Source organism: Pan paniscus, chromosome 17, assembly GCF_029289425.2.
Source record: "Pan paniscus chromosome 17, NHGRI_mPanPan1-v2.0_pri, whole genome shotgun sequence".
In the NCBI taxonomy this organism is placed as follows: Eukaryota; Metazoa; Chordata; class Mammalia; order Primates; family Hominidae; genus Pan; species Pan paniscus.
Window position 1 is genome coordinate 97,712,336 of NC_073266.2, and position 18,749 is coordinate 97,731,084.

Below are 18,749 nucleotides of genomic sequence, written 5' to 3' on the forward strand. Positions count from 1 at the left end.
AGCACAGAGTCCCAGAGCACAGGGTCCCAGAGCAGTGAGTCCCAGAGCACAGGGTCCCAGAGCACAGAGTCCCAGAGCACAGAGTTCCAGAGCACAGAGTCCCAGAGCACAGGGTCCCAGAGCACAGAGTCCCAGAGCACAGAGTTCCAGAGCACAGGGTCCCAGAGCACAGGGTCCCAGAGCACAGAGTCCCAGAGCACAGAGTTCCAGAGCACAGGGTCCCAGAGCACAGGGTCCCAGAGCACAGAGTCCCAGAGCACAGAGTCCCAGAGCAGTGAGTCCCAGAGCACAGGGTCCCAGAGCACAGAGTCCCAGAGCACAGAGTCCCAGAGCACAGGGTCCCAGAGCACAGAGTCCCAGAGCAGTGAGTCCCAGAGCACAGGGTCCCAGAGCACAGAGTTCCAGAGCACAGGGTCCCAGAGCACAGGGTCCCAGAGCAGTGAGTCCCAGAGCACAGGGTCCCAGAGCACAGGGTCCCAGAGCACAGAGTCCCAGAGCACAGGGTCCCAGAGCACAGGGTTCCAGAGCAGAGAGTCCCAGAGCACAGGGTCCCAGAGCACAGGGTCCCAGAGCACAGGGTCCCAGAGCAGAGAGTCCCAGAGCACAGGGTCCCAGAGCACAGGGTCCCAGAGCACAGAATCCCAGAGCACAGGGTCCCAGAGCACAGAATCCCAGAGCACAGGGTCCCAGAGCACAGAGTCCCAGAGCAGAGAGTCCCAGAGCACAGGGTCCCAGAGCACAGAATCCCAGAGCACAGAGTCCCAGAGCACAGAGTCCCAGAGCACAGGGTCCCAGAGCACAGGGTCCCAGAGCAGAGAGTCCCAGAGCACAGGGTCCCAGAGCACAGGGTCCCAGAGCACAGAATCCCAGAGCACAGAGTTCCAGAGCACAGAGTCCCAGAGCACAGGGTCCCAGAGCACAGGGTCCCAGAGCACAGAGTTCCAGAGCACAGGGTCCCAGAGCACAGAGTCCCAGAGCACAGAGTTCCGGAGCACAGAGTCCCAGAGCAGAGAGTCCCAGAGCACAGGGTCCCAGAGCACAGGGTCCCAGAGCACAGAATCCCAGAGCACAGAGTTCCAGAGCACAGAGTCCCAGAGCAGAGAGTCCCAGAGCACAGGGTCCCAGAGCACAGGGTCCCAGAGCACAGAATCCCAGAGCACAGAGTCCCAGAGCACAGAGTCCCAGAGCACAGGGTCCCAGAGCACAGGGTCCCAGAGCAGAGAGTCCCAGAGCACAGGGTTCCAGAGCACAGGGTCCCAGAGCACAGAATCCCAGAGCACAGAGTTCCAGAGCACAGAGTCCCAGAGCACAGGGTCCCAGAGCACAGAGTCCCAGAGCACAGAGTTCCAGAGCACAGGGTCCCAGAGCACAGGGTCCCAGAGCACAGAGTCCCAGAGCACAGAGTTCCAGAGCACAGGGTCCCAGAGCACAGAGTCCCAGAGCAGTGAGTCCCAGAGCACAGGGTCCCAGAGCACAGAGTCCCAGAGCACAGAGTCCCAGAGCACAGGGTCCCAGAGCAGAGAGTCCCAGAGCACAGGGTCCCAGAGCACAGAATCCCAGAGCACAGAGTTCCAGAGCACAGAGTCCCAGAGCACAGAGTTCCAGAGCACAGGGTCCCAGAGCACAGAGTCCCAGAGCAGTGAGTCCCAGAGCACAGGGTCCCAGAGCACAGAATCCCAGAGCACAGAGTTCCAGAGCACAGAGTCCCAGAGCAGAGAGTCCCAGAGCACAGGGTCCCAGAGCACAGGGTCCCAGAGCACAGAATCCCAGAGCACAGAGTCCCAGAGCACAGAGTCCCAGGGCACAGGGTCCCAGAGCACAGGGTCCCAGAGCAGAGAGTCCCAGAGCACAGGGTCCCAGAGCACAGGGTCCCAGAGCACAGGGTCCCAGAGCACAGAATCCCAGAGCACAGAGTTCCAGAGCACAGAGTCCCAGAGCACAGGGTCCCAGAGCACAGGGTCCCAGAGCACAGAGTTCCAGAGCACAGGGTCCCAGAGCACAGAGTCCCAGAGCACAGAGTTCCGGAGCACAGAGTCCCAGAGCAGAGAGTCCCAGAGCACAGGGTCCCAGAGCACAGGGTCCCAGAGCACAGAATCCCAGAGCACAGAGTTCCAGAGCACAGAGTCCCAGAGCAGAGAGTCCCAGAGCACAGGGTCCCAGAGCACAGGGTCCCAGAGCACAGAATCCCAGAGCACAGAGTCCCAGAGCACAGAGTCCCAGAGCACAGGGTCCCAGAGCACAGGGTCCCAGAGCAGAGAGTCCCAGAGCACAGGGTTCCAGAGCACAGGGTCCCAGAGCACAGAATCCCAGAGCACAGAGTTCCAGAGCACAGAGTCCCAGAGCACAGGGTCCCAGAGCACAGAGTCCCAGAGCACAGAGTTCCAGAGCACAGGGTCCCAGAGCACAGGGTCCCAGAGCACAGAGTCCCAGAGCACAGAGTTCCAGAGCACAGGGTCCCAGAGCACAGAGTCCCAGAGCAGTGAGTCCCAGAGCACAGGGTCCCAGAGCACAGAGTCCCAGAGCACAGAGTCCCAGAGCACAGGGTCCCAGAGCAGAGAGTCCCAGAGCACAGGGTCCCAGAGCACAGAATCCCAGAGCACAGAGTTCCAGAGCACAGAGTCCCAGAGCAGAGAGTCGCAGAGCACAGGGTCCCAGAGCACAGGGTCCCAGAGCACAGAATCCCAGAGCACAGAGTCCCAGAGCACAGAGTTCCAGAGCACAGGGTCCCAGAGCAGAGAGTCCCAGAGCACAGGGTCCCAGAGCACAGAATCCCAGAGCACAGAGTTCCAGAGCACAGAGTCCCAGAGCAGAGAGTCCCAGAGCACAGGGTCCCAGAGCACAGGGTCCCAGAGCACAGAATCCCAGAGCACAGAGTTCCAGAGCACAGAGTCCCAGAGCACAGAGTTCCAGAGCACAGAGTCCCAGAGCACAGAGTTCCAGAGCACAGAGTCCCAGAGCAGAGAGTCCCAGAGCACAGGGTCCCAGAGCACAGAATCCCAGAGCACAGAGTTCCAGAGCACAGAGTCCCAGAGCACAGGGTCCCAGAGCACAGGGTCCCAGAGCACAGGGTCCCAGAGCACAGAATCCCAGAGCACAGAGTTCCAGAGCACAGAGTCCCAGAGCACAGAGTTCCAGAGCACAGAGTCCCAGAGCACAGAGTTCCAGAGCACAGAGTCCCAGAGCAGAGAGTCCCAGAGCACAGGGTCCCAGAGCACAGGGTCCCAGAGCACAGAATCCCAGAGCACAGAGTTCCAGAGCACAGAGTCCCAGAGCACAGAGTTCCAGAGCACAGGGTCCCAGAGCACAGAGTCCCAGAGCAGTGAGTCCCAGAGCACAGGGTCCCAGAGCACAGAATCCCAGAGCACAGAGTTCCAGAGCACAGAGTCCCAGAGCAGAGAGTCCCAGAGCACAGGGTCCCAGAGCACAGGGTCCCAGAGCACAGAATCCCAGAGCACAGAGTTCCAGAGCACAGGGTCCCAGAGCACAGAGTCCCAGAGCACAGAGTTCCAGAGCACAGGGTCCCAGAGCACAGAGTCCCAGAGCACAGAGTCCCAGAGCACAGGGTCCCAGAGCACAGGGTCCCAGAGCACTGCACTCCTCCTCTGCTTTGTCGAGCAGGGGCTGCCTCCCTCCTTTTCTGATGGAATGCTCTAGAGCAGGGGTTCCTAACCGAGGACTGCTACCCGTCCATGGCCTGTTAGGAACTGGGCTGCACAGCAGAAGGTGAGCAGTGGGAGAGTGAGCGAAGCTTCCTCTGTATTTACAGCCACTCCCCTTCGCTGGTGATACTGCCTGAGCTCTGCCTCCTGTCATATCTGTGGTGCAGTAGATTCTCAGAGGAGCACGAACCCTATCGTGAACTGTGCCTGCGAGGATCTAGGTTGCACACTCCTTATGAGAATCTAATGCCTGATGATCTGTCACTGTCTCCCATCACCCCAAGATGGGACCATCTAGTTTCAGGAAAACAAATTCACAGGTCCCACTGATTCTATGTAATGGTGAGTTGTATAATTATTTTATTATATATTATAATGTAATAACAAAGACATAAAGTGTACAATAAATGTAATGCACTTGAATCACCCCAAAACCGTCCCCCTGCCCCTGCTGTCGGTGAAAAAATTGTCCTCCACAAAACCCGTCTCTGGTGCCAAAGAGGCTGGGGCCCGCTGCTCAGGAGGTTCCTCCCTGTCTTCCTCAGTCCTGCAGCCTGGCCTTCATGTGACTGTGACTGCTCTTTACGTGTGGAAGCTCGGTAATAAGAATGTCAACAGAAAAGACTCCAAGGTTAAGTTGATCATACTTGGGCTTCTGTCTCGGTCTGTTTATGCTTTTATAATAAAATATCTGAGACTGGATAACTTATAAACAACATCAATTTATTTCTCATAGTTCTGGAGGCTGGAAGACCAAGATCAGGGCCCTGCAGCTCTGAGGTCTGGGGAGGGCTGCTCTCTGCCTCCAAGATGGCCCCTTGTTGCTGTGTCCTCTGTGGGGAAGGGACGCTGTGTCCTCACGTGGTGGAAGGTGGAAGGGAAAAAGGGCCTGCCTAGTTCCCGCCAGCCCTGTCATAAAGTCACAAATCCCATTCCTGAAGGCTCTGCCCTTGTGACTCAGTCACCCCTAAGGGCCCCACCTCTTAATACTATCACATTGCTAATCACATTTCAACACATGAATCTGGGGAGACATTTGGACCATAGCGGCATTTGTTGCTTATAGAAGTGTGTTCTGAAAAAACGAAAAATGATTTTGACACAAACCAATACTTTTGAAATATTCTAATATGTTTATTTGGAATATGCCTCTTAAAGAAAACTGAAGGGCCTGGTGTGGTGGCTCATGCCTGTAATCCGAGCACTTTGGGAGGCTGAGGCAGAGGATTGCTTGAGGTCAGGAGTTGGCCACCAGCTGAGGCAACATAGCAAAACCCAATCTCCAAAAAAAAAAAAAAAAATTAGCTGGGCCTGGTGGCAGGGACCTATAGTCCCAGCTATTTGGGAGGCTGAGGCAGGAGAATTGCTTGAGTCCCAGAGTTCGAGGCAACAGTGAGCTGTGATTGTGCCACTGTACTCCGGCCTGGGCGACAACAACCCTGTCTCTAAAAAACAAACAAAAAGCCTGAAATGTTTAGCTTTTCGTTGATTTTCATGGTTTTTTCTGGCGACCTCAGACCTTCTCCTTTGTCATGAGGGGAGATTTTCCTGATTTTCCTGGTGTGGTGTTCCCGGGGCTTTGTGCTTCCTTTGAGTGGCCTGGGTGTCCCTGGTTCTTGGTTACTAGGGATCAAGGATTCTTTCACTGGCTCACTTGTGAGCTGTTCCCTGGGGGGCATGGACAGGCACACACGGCTCTGGAGGTACCTGGTGGGCAGCCTGGCCTCTGGTGGCTGGTGCCACCTTCCTTTGCTTCCTGTACCCCCTGGATTTCGCCAGACCTGCCTGGCAGCCGATGTCGTGAAGTTGGGCACAGAGCCGAGTTCTGAGGCCTGGGACACTGCCTGGTGAAGGTCACCAAGTCCGACGGGCTCCAGGGCCTCCAGGGCTTCAGCATCTCCATGCAGGACACCATCACCTACCGGCTGCCGACCCCAGCATGAAGAATTCAGCCAAGGGTGAGCTCCCGGATGCCAAGAGCCCATGGTGGGAGATGGACGACCACCGTGGCTGCTGCTCCCACCCCTTCCACGCGGTGTGGCAGACGATGGTGCAGCCTGGGCTCAGAGCAGCTCACATCACGTACACGGCACCCTCGGCTGTTGGGGAAAGACCGTTAAAGACAAGGAGACAAGGCCTTCTTCCAGGGCGCTGGGCCGGCGTCCTCGGAGGCCTGGGGGCCCCTCTCGCTGGTCCTGTGCGAGGAACTGAAAGGTCATCTAAGGGCCCTGGCCTCCTCCAGACACCAAGGGAACCAAGAGAACCACACAGAATCCTCAACTGTGCAGACCATTGACCTTCGAGAAATTCCAGTCATCTTTTTCCCGGTGGATCCTGCCTGTAGAGGGCTGGGAAAGGCTCTAGAAAAGGGATGTCTCGTGATCTAACTGTGGCTTCGGTTCCATATCTTGATCACTGCAGGGCAGGAACCCAGGGGTCCTTTGTGGGCCCACGGGAGGGGCACTCCGCTACTCAGACCTAGAGTCTGGATGCTTGTAGGACCTGAGCAATGTTTAAGTTTTTACTTAAAACAAAAGAATCGTGTTTCCCGTCTGTACTTAGGCACTAACTGCTCTTTGGCACCACCGAGTACTTGCAATTATGTTCTACGTTGGGGGTCTGCCACAGAACAGTAAAAACAGGATGTAGAACACCAGAAAATAAAAACAATGGAGTCGTCCAACAGTGGAGTTACTAGGACAGGACAAAGAAATTGAGTACAGGGGCCCTTGCTGGCTGTGAAAGAGTTGGTGAAGTGGAGAAGGAAGGAAGGAGGGGCTGAGCCGAGAGGAAGGCACCCACACTGCACCCCACCAGGGGGTCTTCCAAGGCTGGCCTCACCGATTTCCTCTGTACCTTGAGAGTGAAGGCAGCTAATGCCCAAGGGCACAATCAGCTCTTTCAACAGCGAGAGCAAGGCTCTGGGGTTTTTAAGTGGACACTGGGATGCACGGTTATCATTTACTTAGGTGGAGAGAGGAAGAAAGCCCATGATTTTGGTCTGATGTGGTCGGCTGGCCCAGCAGGTATCAGAGCTGACACAGAAATAGGGATTCATTCTCAGCCATGGGCTGCTCTTTGCACCACACCCTTCGGGGTGTTCCCCAGCCCCTCAGGCAGCTATCAAGGGACAGCGGATCCCAGAATGGGTAAAGAGTAGCCCTGACCCAAAACCACACATGGACAAAACAGAGTCGGTTTATACTTATTGGTGAGCACTAGCAGTGTACCAGGGCAAGGCCAGACAACACTTTTGCTTCTAATTTTATAATTTAGCATTAAAGAACAGTAAAACCAAAGAGAAGGATAGGAGAAGATCACTGAGGAAGTGAAAAGAAGTGAGAGTACACATAAGAGAAACCTCACATTGCATCACACAAACGAGGCTGCGCATAAAATATGTGAGGGTGGACAGAGGTACAGGGAAACCGTTTCTATCTTAAAAGTTAAGTGCATGTTTGAAAAATGGCAAGCATTCTGCTTTTTTAGGAAAAGGAGTAAAATTTATTAAAAATATGACAATTATGATAAGGGACAAGTTCTGAATTAGGTATTATACAGTTTTGCCTTGTTTTCCATGCAAAATATATACTTTGAATTTTTGTGAATTACTAGCTTCACAAGTTCCCGGCCCTCATTTCACGTTCATCTTCGTTGGCAGTGCATCCTGTGGACGATGAACACAAATGCAGCTGTGGCCGTGCGTGGCCTGTGTGTGTTGAACGCGTTCCTGCTGTGCGGGAGCCGCCTACCCAGCGGAGCCTCAGAGTCTGAGTTCTCAATGTGAGCCTCATTTTATTTTATTTTAAAATGCAGTTGTAAACTTTCCCCTTAAACAATTCAGAAAGCAGCAGTCTTATGTGGTCTTTTAGAAAACAAACTCAAATGGAAGAGTGTCCTTGTATATTAATGAACAAAATTTACTTCTGAATGTGAGTTTGTTTTTGGTGCTTGGAACCAGCACTTCATGGAAGAGAACAGCAAAAAGTGAGCAGCAGAGAGATGGTGTCCAAGGAGTTAAAAGTTATTTTAATCACAGCGGGCAACTTGGGAAGAGTTTCATGGTGTCAGAAGTCTATATGACAGGAAGGGAAGAGAGTACCTCAAAGGAGGAAGGAAGGAGAGAAGATGTGGTAGGTGAAGTTGTAATGTGATTTAATGATGGCTGAGAAGTTGTACAAAACCCAGAAAATGAAGATAAATTAGATATGAAGGAAGAAAAAGGTCAAAGATGAGATTGTAAAACTGTGATACAGACTGGCTGAAATTGGAGTTTGGGTCTTAACTGCCCCTCCAAATCCCTCCTCCAGTTTGTGTGAGAGTTTGTCAGGAGCCCGGTTTTGCTCTGCCATGCCTGGCCACGCCGGGCCCTGTTTTGGTGCTGAAGTCTGGTGTTGGAAGGCTGCGGCACTCATAGGGTAAGACCCCTGTCTCCCAATTTCCTTCGTCTCTCTGAGCTGCGATTTCCTCATCTGTAGAATGAGACAATGACAGATCTTGGATCAGTTGAGCAATTTGTTTCTCAGATTGTTCAACTGAAGAATTTGTTCCTAGATATTTGTACTAAAACATACTAAAACTAAAGTGAGAACATCATATTAGTTAACAGGAAATCGTTCTGACATACGCAGTAAAAGGGAATCGGAAGCATCATTTCCAAATTGCACCACACATTCAGCCAAAATTGGAGTCCGCCGTCTTGCGATGAACGCCTCCCATGGTCTCGCACTTCGCTTTGTGTTTGTTCCCACAGGAGTCAACATTTTGGGTGTGTATGCCAAGAGGTGACACGAAACAGAAGTTGGGATCACTGTGGTTAACCTGAGCATGTTGGAGACCAAGGAGAGGCTGATGTTAATGTTGGATTTTTGTGAAAAAAGATTCCTTTCAAAGAAAGACCTGTGACAGTTGGTAATTGCAGCTAATGTGTTTCCACAAACAGCCATTTTGTGTTGGCATCACACCGTCCACCATCAGGGTTGCTGACAGGAGCAGTGTTCAGGAGTCTCAGACAGTGGATTGTGCTGCTTCAGGCGCCTGGTGGCTGGAAGGTTTGCAGGCTGCCAGGGGCCTCAGCTGAAGACCTGGACACACAGGACCCACAGAGGCAAATTGTTCAGTTGACTGTACGGTGTGAGAATGAAACACTAATTCCCCTTCTCTACCTCATATGAGAAATGTGAATTGTCTTTTTTAAATTTGGGAATCTGGGTTATAGTATGTGTGAGTCAATTTTTTCAACAATGACTTTTTTTTGGCTCAAAATGTTTTATTTTGTTTTGTTTTGTGGTAGAGGTGACGTCTTGCTTGCTATGTTGCCCAGGCTGGTCTCAAACTGCTGGACTCGAGAAATCCCCCTTCCTTGGCCTCCCAAAATGCTGAGCCTACAGGTGTATTCACCTTAAAAAAAATTTAAAGACCACTAGGAGGTCAGCAATCTCAAATGTTTCACTAGTTCTTCATCAAGGTGGGAATGAATCTGATTAAAACAACTTAGAAGACTTTATTCTGGAGAACCAGAGAAAACACGAGGGAATCACCAGAAACACGAAGGAAATCTGAGTGTAGCTGGGATGAGGCATAGCACAGGCGGCTCTGCCCCTGGACACCAGGTTGTGTGGGACTGGAGGGCGCTGGCTGTTTTCTGTGGGCCCTCCTTGTCACTTTGCTTCTCTGTGGAGCAAAATGGAGGCAGATGCAGTTGATTCTCGTGATTTGCCACAGTTAGTTCTATAAAGTCACCTGAACACTGAATTCGTGGATACAGAGCCCTTGCTTCTGGAGAAATACAGGGCTAGGTTCCTGCGAGCTTCTGGTCACATTTTCATTAACCGATCAGTACATAACCTTGCTTATGCATGTTCCTGTTTAAAGACACCTTTTTGAGTAGACATTGGTGATCCCATTAACACTGAGTCCATGGCCAACAGCACTGGAACTCACACCTGAGTAAAGCTATCTCACATTTCTCTGTGAGGCACATCACAGCCTCTTGCTCTTAGGACGCTAGACAGTACATCAGTACTGGGCTTGGGGTCATTTTAAACAGCAAAATCACTAAGAAAAATCACATAAATGTGAAGAATATGGTGCTATGTGGGCCATGAAAAGAGCACTTGTTGGTGGCATGAGCTGAAATGAAATGGTGGGGCATCACCTGTGTGACCTCAGCCAGGCCCATGGCCTGTGGCTGACTCTGGGGTGGCCCCGTGCTGGCAGGTGGGGCACACTCAAAGATGAGCTGTTATTATCAAAGGGTGTGAAATTTCCAGACAACCACTGACTTGATGAATCCTCTTGGGCACCAGAGCATGTGCTGCATCTGAGATGCTGGCTGGGGAGCCCAGGCAGTCGAGGGGAGAGGAGTGCTCACTGTCTTACTGGAAACAAGCTGTTTGGAGAACAACCTGTTTTTACTCTCCTTTTGCAAGCAAAACACTCCCACTGAGGTAAGGCTGCACGGGCAACACTGACTGAGCTCTGCTTTTCTAAATCTGTTTGTTCTCTTGACCTCGAGCCTGTCCCAGGCTGTTTCTACTCTACACGTTGCAGTTCACTCTTAGCTGCTATTCACGATGTAGGTGTGAATTACCACCTTGGTGTCTCTAGGCTGTGAATGTCCCGCCTGCAGTTAGCTTCTCCCATCTAAGCCATCAGTGTTGCTTTCTGAAACACCAGACAGTTTTGGAACCGTTCTCCTTCCCCTCTTCTCTGACTGTACTTCCCCTTTGAAAGGGATAAGTACAGCAATAATTATGTCTTTCCCTCTATGTCTAATTTGTTCACATAGGGTCTCTTCATTTTACTACCTTTCTAAAAAGGATCAGATCTTTATACTGGCTTTGAAAGTACTAAATCAAGCCAGGCACGGTGGCTCACGCCTGTAATCCCAGCACTTTGGGAGGCCATGGCAGGTGGATCACAAGGTCAGGAGATCGGGACCACCCTGGCTAACACGGTGAAACCCCATCTCTACTAAAAAATACAAAAAAACAAAGTAGCTGGGCGTGGTGGTGGGCGCCTGTAGTCCCAGCTACTCAGGAGGCTGAGGCAGGAGAATGGCATGAACCCGGTGGGTGGAGCTTGCAGTGAGGCGAGATCGTGCCACTGCACTCCAGCCTGGGCGACAAAGCAAAGCAAAACTCTGTCTCAAAAAAAAAAAAAAAGAAAGAAAGTACGTCATTAAACAAAATATGAATTGACATGTTAGAAGGTGTTTTTAAAAAATTACAGAACTTCTCTGAGTTTCTAAGGGACACTTATTGCAAATCTCCAAGAGAAGCCCCATGAAGATCCCCTGAGGGATGAGGGGCCCTTTGGGGTTGTCCAGATAACTCCCCATAGAGTGGAAACAGAAAATGGTGATGGGAACATAAATGAGGTGAAGGATCCAGAAAGGAGAGCTCAAAGCTAGAAATATTCTTTTCCTTTTCTTTCTTTCTTTCTTTCTTTCTTTCTTTCTTTTTTTTTTTGAGATGGAATCTCACTCTGTCGCCTAGGCTGGAGTGCAGTGGCGCGATCTCAGCTCACTGCAAGCTCTGCCTCCCAGGTTCACACCGTTCTCCTGCCTCAGCCTCCTGAGTAGCTGGGACTACATGTGCCCACCACCACGCCCAGCTAAATTTTTGTATTTTTAGTAGAGACGGGGTTTCACCATGTTAGCCAGGATGGTCTTGATCTCCTGACCTCGTGATCTACCTGCCTTAGCCTCCCAAAGTGCTGAGATAACAGGCGTGAGCCACCATGCCCGATCACATTCTTTTTCTTAAAAGAGACAGGGTCTTGCTCTGTCACCCAGGCTGGAGGGCAGTGGCATGATCATGGCTCACTGCAGCCTCAAACTCCTGGGATCAAGCGATCCTCCTACCTTGGACTCCTGAGTAGCTGGGATTATAACTGCGTGCCACCATGCCCAGCTAGAAACTTTCTTGAGAGTAATAAGAGCAGGGAAAGGGGCCTAAAATGGAACTAGAAAAGTGCCCTAGAGAGACTGGAACCGTGGAAGTGCTGATGGGGAAATGACTCAATGTCCTTTAGCTGAAAATCCCTAGGCAGGGATTTCCTGCGTGCAGAGTCCTGAGGATGCCTGCTAGGTCAGTGGAACTTTCATAAACTATTCTGATTTAGTGTGAAAGGCAAGCAGGCTAGGCCCCAAGCTGGAAAGCCATTTCTCTGTCTTCTAGACCCAAATTTTATCCTTCTGGTTGTTGAAGAACAACACAAATTGATATCACAGCCTTTCCAGGCATTTTACTGGGAAGTTAGGACACTGACTGGAAAAGAGCAGGCCCTAAGAATTGGAACGGGAATCACTGGGTGGATTGTGATGCAGATGAGAAACTGGAACCTCAAATTCCACATCATCTTCCTTTTGCTGTTGAAAGCCAGTGCTCTTTTCCCACCTGAGTGGATCAGCCTCCCCTTGTGGAAGACTTTGTAATGTTCTCATTGAGGCAATTAGCTTGCAAGAGCAGGTCATTCTCAAAGCAAACCCAAAACCTCTTGCTGCCTCCAGACCCATCACCACAGTCAGATCCCTGCACACCAAGGGGGATGAATGCAAAATCTGACTGGGGGAAAGAGGCTTATACAACATTTTTTCCTGGCCAGGTGCATTGGCTCATGCCTATAATCCTAGCACTTTGGAAGGCTGAGGGGGAAGATTGCTTGGGCCCAGAAATTAAAGACAAGCCAGAGGAACAAAGGGAGATCCCATCTCTACATGTAATTTAAAAATTAGTCAGGTGTGGTGGTGCACACCTGTGCTTCCAGCTACTCAGGAGGCTGAGGCAGGAGGATTGCCAGAGCCCAGGAGGTCGAGGCTGCAGTGAGCCATGATCATGCCACTGCACTCCAGCCTGGGTGACAGAGCAAGACCCTATCTCAAAAAACAAAAACAAAAAAAATGATTCTTCCTAGTTATCAGTAGAAACATGAGTAAAGTGTGTAAAAATGAATTTTATTGGTATTAGAGAAGGAGGAAAACTGCTAGATTGGGCTGAATTTATTGATACACGTGTTCTTGGCAGATATTCTGGACTCCATGTGTTAGTGTGAGTAGTTGGGAAGACTCTGTTTGCTTAGTTAGTTGATGGGCCTGGAGATGTGGTTTGGATCTGTGTTTCTGCCCAACTCTCTTGTTGAATTTTAATCCCAAATGTTGGAGGTGGGGCCTGGTGGGAGGTGATTGGATCATGGGGCTGGATTTCTCATGAACGGGTTAGCATCATCCCCTCGGCACTGTACTCATGATGGTGAGTACTCACGAGATCTTGTTGTTTAAAAGTGTATAGCACCTCCCCCTTGCTCTCTCTCTTGCTCCTGCTCTGTAAGACGTTCCTGCTCTCCCTTCACCTTCCGCCATGATTGTAAGTTTTCTGAGGCCTCCCCAGAAGCCAAGCAAATGCCAGCATTGTGCTTCCTGTACAGCCTGCAGAACCATGAGCCAATTAAACTTATTTTCTTTATAAATTATCCAGTCTCAGGTATTTCTTTAGAGCAATGTGAGAAAGGACTAATACACCTGGCACTGGCATCCTTTGTTCTTGGCAGCACTGCTTCTAAAGAGCAGTGAGCACTTAGGACCCCTCCTGGGAGTAGAAGTTCCCATCCATCCATTGCTTAGGAAAAGCAATGGGTCAGGCCCTCACTCACTCTCTAGAACAGACTACAAACATGCAAATTAGAATTCTTTTAGAAAAACATAGCTGGAGTAGTTTGTGGCCACATTAAATGAAGTTGAGATCCATCACTTGATTTAATGTACAGGAAAGAATTTAAAGGCTTAAGGAGATAGAAATGATGTTGATTTATCAAGTGAGTCCTGCTCAAGCATCTTCTCACTAGGTTCTGCTAAGGGAGTATTGAGCACCATCTTTATGAAAGCATGGAGAAACATACTGATATGGTTTGGCTGTGTGTCCCCACCCAAATTTCATGTTGCATTGTAATCCCCAGTGTTAGGGGAGGGACCTAGTGGGAGGTGACTGGATCATGAGGGCAGATGTCCCCCTTGCTGTTCTCATGATAGTGAGTGAGTTCTCATGAGAGCTGGTTGTTTAAAAATGTGTAGGGTTTCCTTCTTTGTTCTTCCTCCTGTTGTCATGTGATGATGTGCTTGCTTCCCCTTCACCTTTTGCCATGATTGTAACTTTCCTGAGGCCCCCAACCCCAGCCATGCCTCCTGTACAACCTGTGGAACTGTGAGCCAATTAAACCTTTTTTCTTTATAAACTACCCAGTTTCAGGTAGTTCTTTATAGCAATATGAGAACAGACTAACTCACATATTAATGAAGGGAGCACTAGTATCCTTGCAGAACTCATATAAACCACTTCTGCTTCATAAGGGACTACTGCTGCACATGCCCAATTTGACACCTCCCCTGCCCCAGCCTGCAGTGGTTCTCTGGTGAGCATCCCTGATCCAGCATTCCAGAGCTAAGCCTAGCTAGTGCTTCCTGATTGAGTACGAAGAGCTCTGGAGAAAGGTGACTCATTTCATGTGTAACTACAAGGCAGCAAAGCTTCTCTGCACACACGAAATGAAGAAAAAAATAACATTTCTTTGAGATGTAAGTGAACTGCCAGCAAATCTAAGGAATGTGTGTGTGTAGCCGCAGACAGCAGCATACCTGTCTTTACGTTTGCTAACCCTTTGCCTTGAAGGCATTTATTCTAGTCTGATGGTCTAAAACCCTATTTCTTTTTCAAGATTCAGGTCTGGTCTCATCTTCTCTAGGAAAAGTTTTCCTATTTTTTTCCCCTCCCCATCCTGCTTCTCCTAGAAGATCCAGTATAAACATCTATTGCTTGTTGTCAGCATGAATTCTCGTCTGTCCTTCTCACTGACTGCCTTCTCTATAACAAGGAGCAGTGATGTTCAATAATTGTGAGTTGAATGCGTAACAAGATGTGACAAAATCTCTATTACAAAAAGGTGAAAAAGTCAGCATAAAAGGCATTGTTTTTGTTTCACTTTACTATTTGGATGAGATGTTCAGATATAAACTATCTGAAAGATTACATAATTTATTAGGAGCTAATAAACAAGGATTACTGCAAAGGGGATAAAAAGAAAATAAAGGAAAGAGAAAGTTTCTATTTTGTTCCATTTTAAATCTTCTAATCTGCTTTCCTAATCTGACCTAATTTATAGTAATGTAGCCTCAGCGTAAAGACAATCATATCAAAATTTGAATTTGCTCTGTAGAGTAGAAAAATTTTATGAGCAGTGTAAAAGTAATGTAGCTTCTTTTCTATTACCATATTTAATTTCTATAATAAACTTGCCAGCATTGGTAGAAACAGTGGACTGATCAAAGTCTCACTTTCCCAATCTCTCATATGAGCAGTATTTCCCTCCATCAAAAAATTAGCAAGTGGGGAAGCAACAGCATAATTTTAGTTTAAATATAATTTTTTCCTTATTGACAGTCATTCTACATGGACTTCAATGCACATGGAGAAACTGTAGATGCAAGGAAATGCTTGTTTGTGCTTGACACTGTACTGAATTCTGAGTGCAAAGCACATTAGAAATATTAGAAATAAAGGCAGCATGTAGATTCAAAGGCCCAAATAAATCACTATATATATATTTTTTACCAGTGGCCAACTGATCTAAAGAATAGATATTCATTATTTATTAAAAATTTAATGATCAATCTGTACTTGAGAATAATTTATGTTCTGTTGTTGGATGGAGTATTCTTTATGTGTGTGTTAGGTCTAATTAGTTTATAGTGTTTAAATTCTATTTTTTAATTGATTGTCTAGATATTCCACTCATTATTGAAAATGAGGTATTGAAATTTGTAATTATTATTGTAGAACTGTTTCTCCCTTCAATTCTGTCAATGTTTGCTTCATATGTTTTGGAGCTCCATTGTTTGGTGCATATATGCTTATATTTGTAATTGTTATATTTTATTGATGACTTGGCCCTTTTATCAATATATAACGTCCTATTTTCTCTCATAACTATTTTTTACTTAAATCTATTTGCTATGATATTTGTATAGCCATTCCAGCTCTTTTGGTTGCTCTTTGTGTGGAATTTTTTCCATCATTTCACTTTTAACTTTTGTCTTGGGTCTAAAGTGAGTCTCTTGTAGGCAGCATATACTTGGATCATGTTTTTCAATTTATATTGCTGGCCTCTGCCCTTTAATTGGTGAATTTAATCCATTTACATTTAACGTGATTACTGATAATGAAGAATTTACTTCTGCCATTTTGCTATTTGTTTTCTATATTTCCTTAATTGTATTCCTTAATTCCTCCAATATTGCCTCCTTTTGTGCTTGAACAATTTTGAATGCCCCCTTTTTTCTTTTCCATATAGTTATTTTCTTTGTGGTTATTATTAGGATTAGAGTTAAATCCTAAATTTATACCAATCTAGTTTAAATTGATACAAACATAGCTTCAACAGTATACATTAATTCTACTCCTATCCAGCTTCATCCCCCACTTTACATTGTTGCTGCCATTAATTACATATTTATATGTGTGTGACCATTAGCATAGATGGATTTATAATAATTGTTTTATGCATTTGTCCTTTGAACCACATAGGAAACAAAAATTGGAGTTCCAATCCAACAATACAATAATACTAGCTTTTATATTTACTTACATATTTGCTTTTACTAGAGATCTTTATTTCTTTGTGTAACATTGAATTGCCATCTAGATTTCGTTTCACCTTGTGTTCCCTTTAACATTTTTTGTAGCTAAAGTATACTAGTGATGAATTCTGTTAGCTTTTGTTTGTCTGGTAATATCTTGAGTTCTTCATTTTTGAAGAATAGTTTTGCCAGATATAAAATTGCTACTTGACAGTTTTTTTTCTTTCAGTAATGTAAAACATATCCCACTGCTTCTGGTCTCCATAGCTTCTGGTGATAAGTTGGCTGTTAATCTTATTAAAGATCACTTGTGTGTTACAAGTTGCTTTTCTCTGGCTGCATTCAAGATTTTCTCCTTATCTTTGGCTTTTGGTATTTTGATTATAATGTGTTTCATTGTGAATCTCTTTGAGTTAATCCTGTTTGGAGTTCATTGAGATTCTTGGATATGTCGATTCATGTCTTTCATCAAATTTGAGAAGTTTTTGGCCTTTTCTTTTTCTTTTTCTTTTTCTTTTTTGAGATGGAGTCTTGCTCTGTCACCCAGGGTGGAGTGTGGTGGTGTGATCTCGGCTCACTGCAAGCTCTGCCTCCTGGGTTCACACCATTCTCCTGCCTCAGCCTCCTGAGTAGCTAGGACTACAGGCGACCGCCACCATGCCTGGCTAATTTTTTGTATTTTTAGTAGAGATGGGGTTTCACCATGTTAGCCAGGATGGTCTCGATCTCCTGACCTTGTGATCTGCCCGCCTCAGCCTCCCAAAGTGCTGAGATTACAGGCATGAGCCACCGTGCCTGGCCCCAATTTTTTTCTTTTCTTTGTAGAGACAGGGTATTGCTCTGTTGTCCATGCTGGAGTGCAGTGGCACAATCATAGCTCACTGTAACCTCAAACTCCTGAGCTCAAGTGATCCACCCACCTCAGCTTCCTGAATAGCTAGGACTATAGCTGCATGCCACCATGCACAGCTAATTTACTTTTTAATTTTTTGTGGAGATAGGGCCTCACTCTGTTGCTCTGGGTAGTCTCAAACTCCAGGCCTCAAATGATCCTCCTACCTTGGCCTCCTAAAGTGCTGGAATTATAGGCATGAGCCACTGCACCTGGCCTCATTTTTCTTTATTCTGTTTTCTTTTTGCTCCTCTGACTGGATAATTTCAATTGCCCTATATTCAAGTTTGCTGATCCTTTCATCTGCTTAATCAAATCTGCTGCTGTGCCTCTCTGTTGAATTTTTCATTTCCGTGATTGTACTTTTTGGCTTCAGAACTTTTATTTGGTTGTTTGTGCTTGACACACAACTATTTATTAATATTTATTATCTATTTATTAATATTCCCTACAGTTCATACATCATTCTCCTGACTGCCCTTAGTTCTCTGTCCATGGTTTCCTTCAGCATCTTGAGCACAGTTAAGACAGTTAGTTTAAAATCTTTGTTTATTAAGTCCAGTGTCTTGTCTTCCTTGTGTATATTTACTGTTGATTATTGCCCCTGTGAATGGGCCATACTTTTTTGTTTCTTTGTATACTTTGTATACTTTTGTTGAGAACTGGAAGTTTTGAATATTGTAATGTGCTAATTTAAAAAATCAGATTCTCCCTCTTTCCCAGGAATTGGTGATGTTTCTTGTTGAAGGGTAAAGTTGTCTGTGTACAGACTATTTTAACAATGGGACATATGGTAAGCCATAAAATAATTTTAAATAAATTTTAAAAGACTAAAATCATGCAAAGTATTTCCTCCAATAGTAGAATGAATCTGGAAATGAATAACACAGGGAATCCAGAAAATTCACAAATACATGAAAATTAAACAACACTGCTAAACAACTGATGGGTCAAAGAAAAAAATCACTCAGAAAATTAGAAAATACTTTGAGATAAATGAAAACAAAACCAGGCTTGGCACAGTGGTTCATGCCTGTAATCCCAGAACTTTGGGAAGCTGAGATGGGCAGATTGCTGGAGTCCAGGAGTTCAAGACCAACCTGGGCAATGTGGCAAAACCCTGTCTCCACAAAAAATACACAAATTTTCCAGATGTGATGGCGCACATCTGTAGTCCCAGCTACTTGGCAGGAGGAGTGGGAGGCTAAGGTGGGATGATTGCTTGAGCCCAATGAGGTCAAGGCTGTAGTGAGCCATGATCATGCCACTGCACTCCAGCCTGGGTGACAAAGCAAGATACTGGTCTCAAACAAAAACCACAGCATACCGAAACGTATGGGATGCAGTAAAAGTAGTGCTCAGGAGGGAATTTATTTTTGTAAATGGTACAGTACAAAAAACAGAGATTTCATATCAACAACTTAACTTTATACCTTGGGAACTAGCGAGAGAACAAACTAAACCTAGAGCTAACAGAAGGAAGAAAAAAAATAAAGATTAGAGCAGAAATAAATGAAATAGAGAACAGAAAAACAATAGAATATACAAAATTAAAAGTTGATTTTTT